Source organism: Pinus tabuliformis, chromosome 1_2 (genome assembly GCF_031772625.1).
Source record: "Pinus tabuliformis cultivar Carrire ecotype Pingquan chromosome 1_2, CPIR1, whole genome shotgun sequence".
In the NCBI taxonomy this organism is placed as follows: domain Eukaryota; kingdom Viridiplantae; phylum Streptophyta; class Pinopsida; order Pinales; family Pinaceae; genus Pinus; species Pinus tabuliformis.
Genome location: NC_142298.1, coordinates 179,571,954 through 179,578,751, shown reverse-complemented (window position 1 = coordinate 179,578,751; position 6,798 = coordinate 179,571,954).

Genomic DNA, 6,798 nt, shown 5'->3' with positions numbered 1-6,798 from the left:
TTGGAAGAGAAAGAATGCTTTTAGGTTCACATGACCCAATCCTTGGTATTTGGGGCAATAGATAAGACAAATAATTCCATTTGGTCACAAGGTTGAGTTATATTTTGCTTTGAAATATACCTCATGAACCTTATAATGTGATTGGATGCGAATGCAGATCCCCATCAAACATTGGCATATTCTTCATGCATTTCAATGAGGGATACTACGGGATCCCTATCACTTTTATGGTGGGAATATATGTGGTCAACATGTTTTTGGGTCCTTAATGACATGGGAGTCACCTGGGTGAATGAAATTTCCTTGAAAAATGCTTGCTTCACCTTACAAGCACTGACTTTAGAGATAAATGAATAACTAGGGCTTTGTTCTTCCAATGGAGTCGCCAATAATGATATGTCAATATGTCATATGGGGAACAAAACAAACGTTTTGTAACACCCTCCGAGGTAAATGTGCATATAAACAACATAATAGGAACATAAATACAATAAACATATCAACCATCAAAATGCATATATATATCAATACATTTTCACATGAAAATCAAGGGAATGAATTTTTCATTAATAAATGCAATGAACCAACCGGTGATGGGATTACCACGTTCCACCTGACCATAGATTGGCTGAGCCAAGTCTCTCTTCAGCCAATCACCCCCGTGCCATATTCCAAGCATGAATGTGGGACTCATATAACACATCAAAAAACACCAATCAATGTGGATGCCACCGGAGTTCTCCGCCTACATCGTGAGGAATTTGAGTGCCTCCTAGTCTCTCAGGCTTTACCGTGCATCTATAGTCTGATCCAGGGATCACTAGGCCCTACATCGAGACATACTCTCCAGGCTTTACCATGCATTCCATCCCATAATCACTAGGCCCAACAGAGAGAAAATCCACCTCTTGGCTTTACCGTATATCCCGCCATTCACCGGCAAGGATTCCTAGGCCCATCGAGGCACACAATCTGGCTTTACCGCAACCCACATTTAGGTTTAGGGGTCACTAGGCCATTGGCTTTGTGCATCCTCAGTCTAGTTCAGGGACCACTACCACCATATGTTTGTCAATTCAGAGATCCACCCCACTCAACTTCGAATCCAATCCGACCATCCCCCACAAAACACATGAGAGAACCCATCTCATCAAAGCTATCAGGAAATAGCAAGGCTAGGCTGAAAATACTATAACACCTGGAAAAACCCATGCCACGGTAGAAAAGAAACACATGAAATCCCATGCATGCCAAATCTAGCAAGGAAAATACACAAGCAAGTCGATACCTGCAATGAAGCCTGATGTAGCTGCTTGATCCTGCCTTTCCATGCTTGATCTTTGCTTCCTCTTGCCTTCTTTTCCTTTCTTGCTCCAATGCCAAAGTGCTCCAAGAAAACTCTAAGTGACCAAGAGTATGAAAGGGAGAGAGAATAATGAGAGAGCTCCAAAGCTAAACTGACCAAGTCTTGCCCACTGATCCTCATAAGCCTTTTTATTAACGAGGCCTCTATTTTCTTCATTTTCCATTATTTTCCTTCAATTTCCTCCTCACATGCAACCTCTCACCTTTCTCCTACTTTTTCTTCGAAGTTCCATTATTTTCCTTCATTTTCCTCCCCACATGCAACTTGTGACCTTTCACCTAATTTTTCTTCTAATTTCCATTATTTTCATAAATAAATGTGCCAAAATACCTTTTTTCCTCTTTAATGCCTTAGCCATTTCCTTTGCCAATTTCTTTAGCCATAAACAACCAAATGAACACCCCTTAGAATGTCTTGCCCACCATTTAGCTTGGAATATGTATCCTGCCATTCATGGTATTTATATATTTTACATGGAATTTTCACCAGGGCTATTACAGAACCCTCCCCCTTGGGGGAACACCATCCTTGGTGTTCAATGATACCTATAACCAAAAGACTGTTGAAAACAAAACATACTTACAATGGAGCTTTATAACACAACTCATTGCTGTATTTACAATGAATGACCCACTCAAAATAAAAATATCATGACAACTTGAAAACATACCACATACTGGAGCTTTATAACATAGCTCATTACAGTATTTACAATAACCACATATACATATACACAGATGCACATTTTCTCAACCATAAAATAAAATAATACAATGCCCGCATCAACAATAAGGGAATCCAGAGGCTCAAACCTCCACCCTCAAAGTAATACCAGGATCCACCTCCTTCCTAGGAAGTCTGGAATCCACTGCACGGTCACACCTACATCCAATGTCCAACGCTATAATTCCACACCACTTTTCCTCTTAGCGAACAATTACCAACTCATTGTTCCAGGGCACACTCCCAGTGTGCATCTGATTCCATTTGGAAATGCTAATGACCAAACCAAATCCATCCACGACCTTCCCTTCTCTGCTACACAGTCCCTCGGGAATCCGGTAACCCCTTCCGTGCAGTCACTCACCTCCCAAGTTCCAATGGCACCCCTATCCCGGGTAGTCCATCCCTTGGCAAGGTTTCCTCGCATCGGAAGATACAAAAACCAAGGCATATACTTGCCTCAACACATCATACCAGTCATAACATGCTCATGGAAATCAATGGACACTATTGGGTACTAGTGTCCCACAATGACCTTGCTCCTGAAGTGCTTTACCAACATACTGTTGCATGTTTCAATTCCTTTTCTGCTACTGCTAATTCTTGCAGTCAATTTCAACCACCCAACCGAGCATTTCATGCATTCCTGAACCAAGCACATAAATTCCATTAGATTTAAAATTAATTGAAATAGTTTCACATCATACCTCATTGGTAGCTCGTCAATAAGATACATTTGCAATCCTATTCGCTTCCTGTCACAACAAGTCAAACTAGCATATTTGACCAAATCGACATATATAAATGTAGAAATTTGAATAATATAACACTTATTCACAGAGATTATCCTGATTATACACTATTTGCGGATGCATGCATAATACATAACCTCCTCTACCATTGATCATCAATTTGCGGAATTAAAAAACAATCGCATGCGCACATTGAAACATCAATCACACATATCAACACAATATGTAATGGGGAAAGCATATAGCTGAAAACCCCCAACTATCTGTATATTATAATGATAGAGAACATGTAACAATACATAGTACAATACTCCTCACAAGTACTCAGTACTATCTCCACATGCTACACATAAAACTAGCTTAGATCTGAACAAGTCACGGGTTCAAATCTCCTCCACTGTTTGCTTGCCTCTACTGCGCAATGCAAGTTGAGAATAGATGAGATCCAAGTTCGAATTCCCTTGGATTGTACTACACAATCCTCATTGGCAATCTTAATTAATGATTGTGCAAATCTCATGCACAGCTATAGTCACAACTGATAGTAGTCTCACCCTTTCACCCACCTCTAACACTTGTCTCCACTGAACTGTCCATGCACTGAGTTAACTGATGTATTCTTTAGTTGATTTATGAGTTAATAATTAGTGAATTAATTAATAATTAATTCACATCACTCATCACTAGTGTATTTGGCAGTTAGACTAAATACAACTAGTTCAACTAAGTCAAACTGAACACAACTCCATCAACTCCTCAATCAACTCCACCAAACTCAACCACTTGAGTTCTAACTGAAGTCCATCATGCAATAGCTCAACTAACCCATAGGAAAAAGCGTATTTCCTTCTGGCAGTTGCATGTGTCACATCCGTAGCTCGAACTGAAGTGCTGCAAGAGGATAAGATAATGTTTATAGTCCAAATATTATTAAGAGCTAATAATATTCGACTGTTCTATTTTTTGACTAGAAGTCTAAAAATAGACTCCGCCCATATGTCTAAAAATAGAGGTCCATCTATTTTTACCAACATGACCAATCATCCATAAATAGCATCCTGCAACTCATAGACCATGATCCATATGTCTAAAACTAGACTTTGCGCCAAAAATAGCCTGCAGGCCCACTTAGTGAAGGCGACTTCTTTTCACTAAGCTCCATCATCTTGTTGCATTTTCAACAAGAAAGATATCACATCAGGTTAGCTCAAACACAACCATTGGTATTTCCCCTCAATGTGGACGATTTTTCAGCTTCTGAAAGCCTATAGAAGAAACGTTATTGCAGAAATACCAACATGACCTGTTTAAAGGTGCATTCAAGAAGGTCATCTTCCTTAGATCATAATTCCTAAAGTATTGTGAACTAATATCTGAAATTTTTACCACATTATCAATGGGATTTACCTTCAGTACGGAAAAATTTTTGACATCTAATATTCCACAGAAGAAAAGTTATAACAGATATGACAGAAAGGTCTAAAATTTAACCTTTGTTCTTCATTTTACCTATGATAGAGCCCATCCAGTCCAAGTGTTTGAACCATGCTCTGATACCACTTGTAACACCCTCTGAGGTAAATGTGCATATAAACAACATAATAGGAACAAAAATACAATAAACATATCAGCCATCAATACATTTTCAGTGAACCAACCGGTGATGGGACTACCATGTTCCACCCGACCATAGATTGGCTGAGCCAAGTTTCTCTTCAGCTAATCACTCCCTTGCCATAGTCCAAGCATGAATGTGGGAATCATAGAACACATCAAAAAATACCAATCAATGTGGATCCCATCGGAGTTCTCTGCCTACACCGTGAGGAGTTTGAGTGCGTCCTAGTCTCTCAGGCTTTACCGTGCATCTGCAGTCTTATCCAGGGATCACTGGGCCCTACACTGAGACATACTCTCCAGGATTTACCATGCATTCCATCCCATAGTCTGATCCCGGAATCACTAGGCCCAACGGAGATAAAATCCATAACCCACAGTCTGGATTTACCACAACCCACAGTCTGGTTCAGGGGTCACTAGGCCAGTGGCTTCATGCATCCTCAGTCTGGTTCAGGGACCACTACCACGATGTGTTTGTCGATTAGGAGATCCACCCCACTCAGCTTCGAATCCAATCCGACAATCCCCCACAAACGCATGAGAGAACCCATCTCATCAAAGCTATTAGGAAATGGCAAGGCTAGGTTGAAAATACTATCACACCTGGGAAAACCCATGCCATGGTAGAAAATACTATCACACCTGGGAAAACCCATGCCATTAGTAAATAAACACATGCAATCCCATGCATGCCAAATCTAGAAAGGAAAATACACATGAAAGTTGATACCTGCAATGAAGCCTATTGTAGTTGCTTGATCCTGCCTTTTCCTGCTTGATCTTTGCTTCCTCTTGCCTTATTTGCCTTTCTTTCTCCAATGCCAAAGTGCTTCAAGAAAACTCTAAGTGACCAAGAGTATGAGAGAGAGAGAGTGATGAGAGAGCTCCAAAGGTAAACTGACCAAGTCTCGCCCACTGATCCTCATAAGCCTTTTTATTAATGAGGCCTCTATTTTCTTCATTTTCCATTATTTTCCTTCAATTTCCTCCTCACATGCAACTTGTGACCTTTCTCCTACTTTTTCTCCTAATTTCCATTATTTTCCTTCATTTTCCTCTTCACATGCAACTTGTGACCTTTCACCTACTTTTTCTCCTAATTTCCATTATTTTCATTAATAAATTTGTCAAAATACCTTTTTGCCTCTTTAATGCCTTAGCCATTGCCTTTGTCAATTTCCTTAGCCATAAACAGCCAAATGAACACCCTTAGGATGTCTTGCCCACTATTCAGCTTGGAATACGTGTCCCATCATCCGTGGTATTTATATATTTTTACATGGAATTTTCACCAGGGCTATTACACGTTTCATGTCCTTGACAACGACACCAAAATGTTACCCTCAAACTAGCAGGGATCCTAGAGGGGCACTTGCTAGGTCAAGGGAAACAATGAAGCTAAAGCCCACTATCACCACAACTAAAGCTTCATACTTTTTATGAACTTTCACCGACGGGAGGAGACCCGATATATAGAGAATCACTTATGAAGGATAAATCAACTAAGATAGATGTAAAGCGATCTCAATGACCCTTTCCTAGGAGAGACTCAAGAGTGGGACTTTCTTGCCTTTTAAGCAAGGTACAAGGTTCTCTAGTATAGGGGAATAGGGATTTGAGGGCTTGGCTTAGGGAATGTGACTTGTAAAAGAGCTTCATAAACCCTAAAATCCTTGTGTAACTTGGTTTCCCAAGTGGTTTTTGAAGGGTTGAATTTGATAAGACATGGGACCACACAGGACCAAGCAGACCCAGGTTAGGTCAAGAGGATAAGATTTAGCAATCAATGATATGCTTGACCCAATTAAGGAGGGGAAATGGATCAAGGAATGAATTTTCAATGGAAGGCAATGCAAGGATCCCAGTGAGGTTTCTAGCCTAAGGGAAACCAAGGGCAATAATTTGTCTTTGAATTAGGGCTTGCGATATCTCAAGACACAGTATGAATCTCATGAAATTTGGAGGGATTCTTGAGGACACATTAACACAATTGTGGACCAAAAATCGAAGTATTTGGATGGATAGATCATGAGATAATTGATGCCCTAGGTGACCTAGAGGACTAGACATAGAGAAGAGGAAAGGGGAGAAGGAAAATAGGTTTAGGGTGATCACCTTTGGGTGGACCGGTTCCTAATTCTTTGGGGAGATTGGAGTTAGGTTGAATTATGACTATGGACCTTTGAATTTTCTAGGACAAGGAGGCCTCAAAGAAAACTTCGCTTGGCACTATGGCAACAACAAAAGAAACTCAAAAGACTTTATACTTCGTTTTGCAATATAAATGTCTTGTCAAGATGAATTTCAATAATGAAACATCCTTAGGAACATTCATTC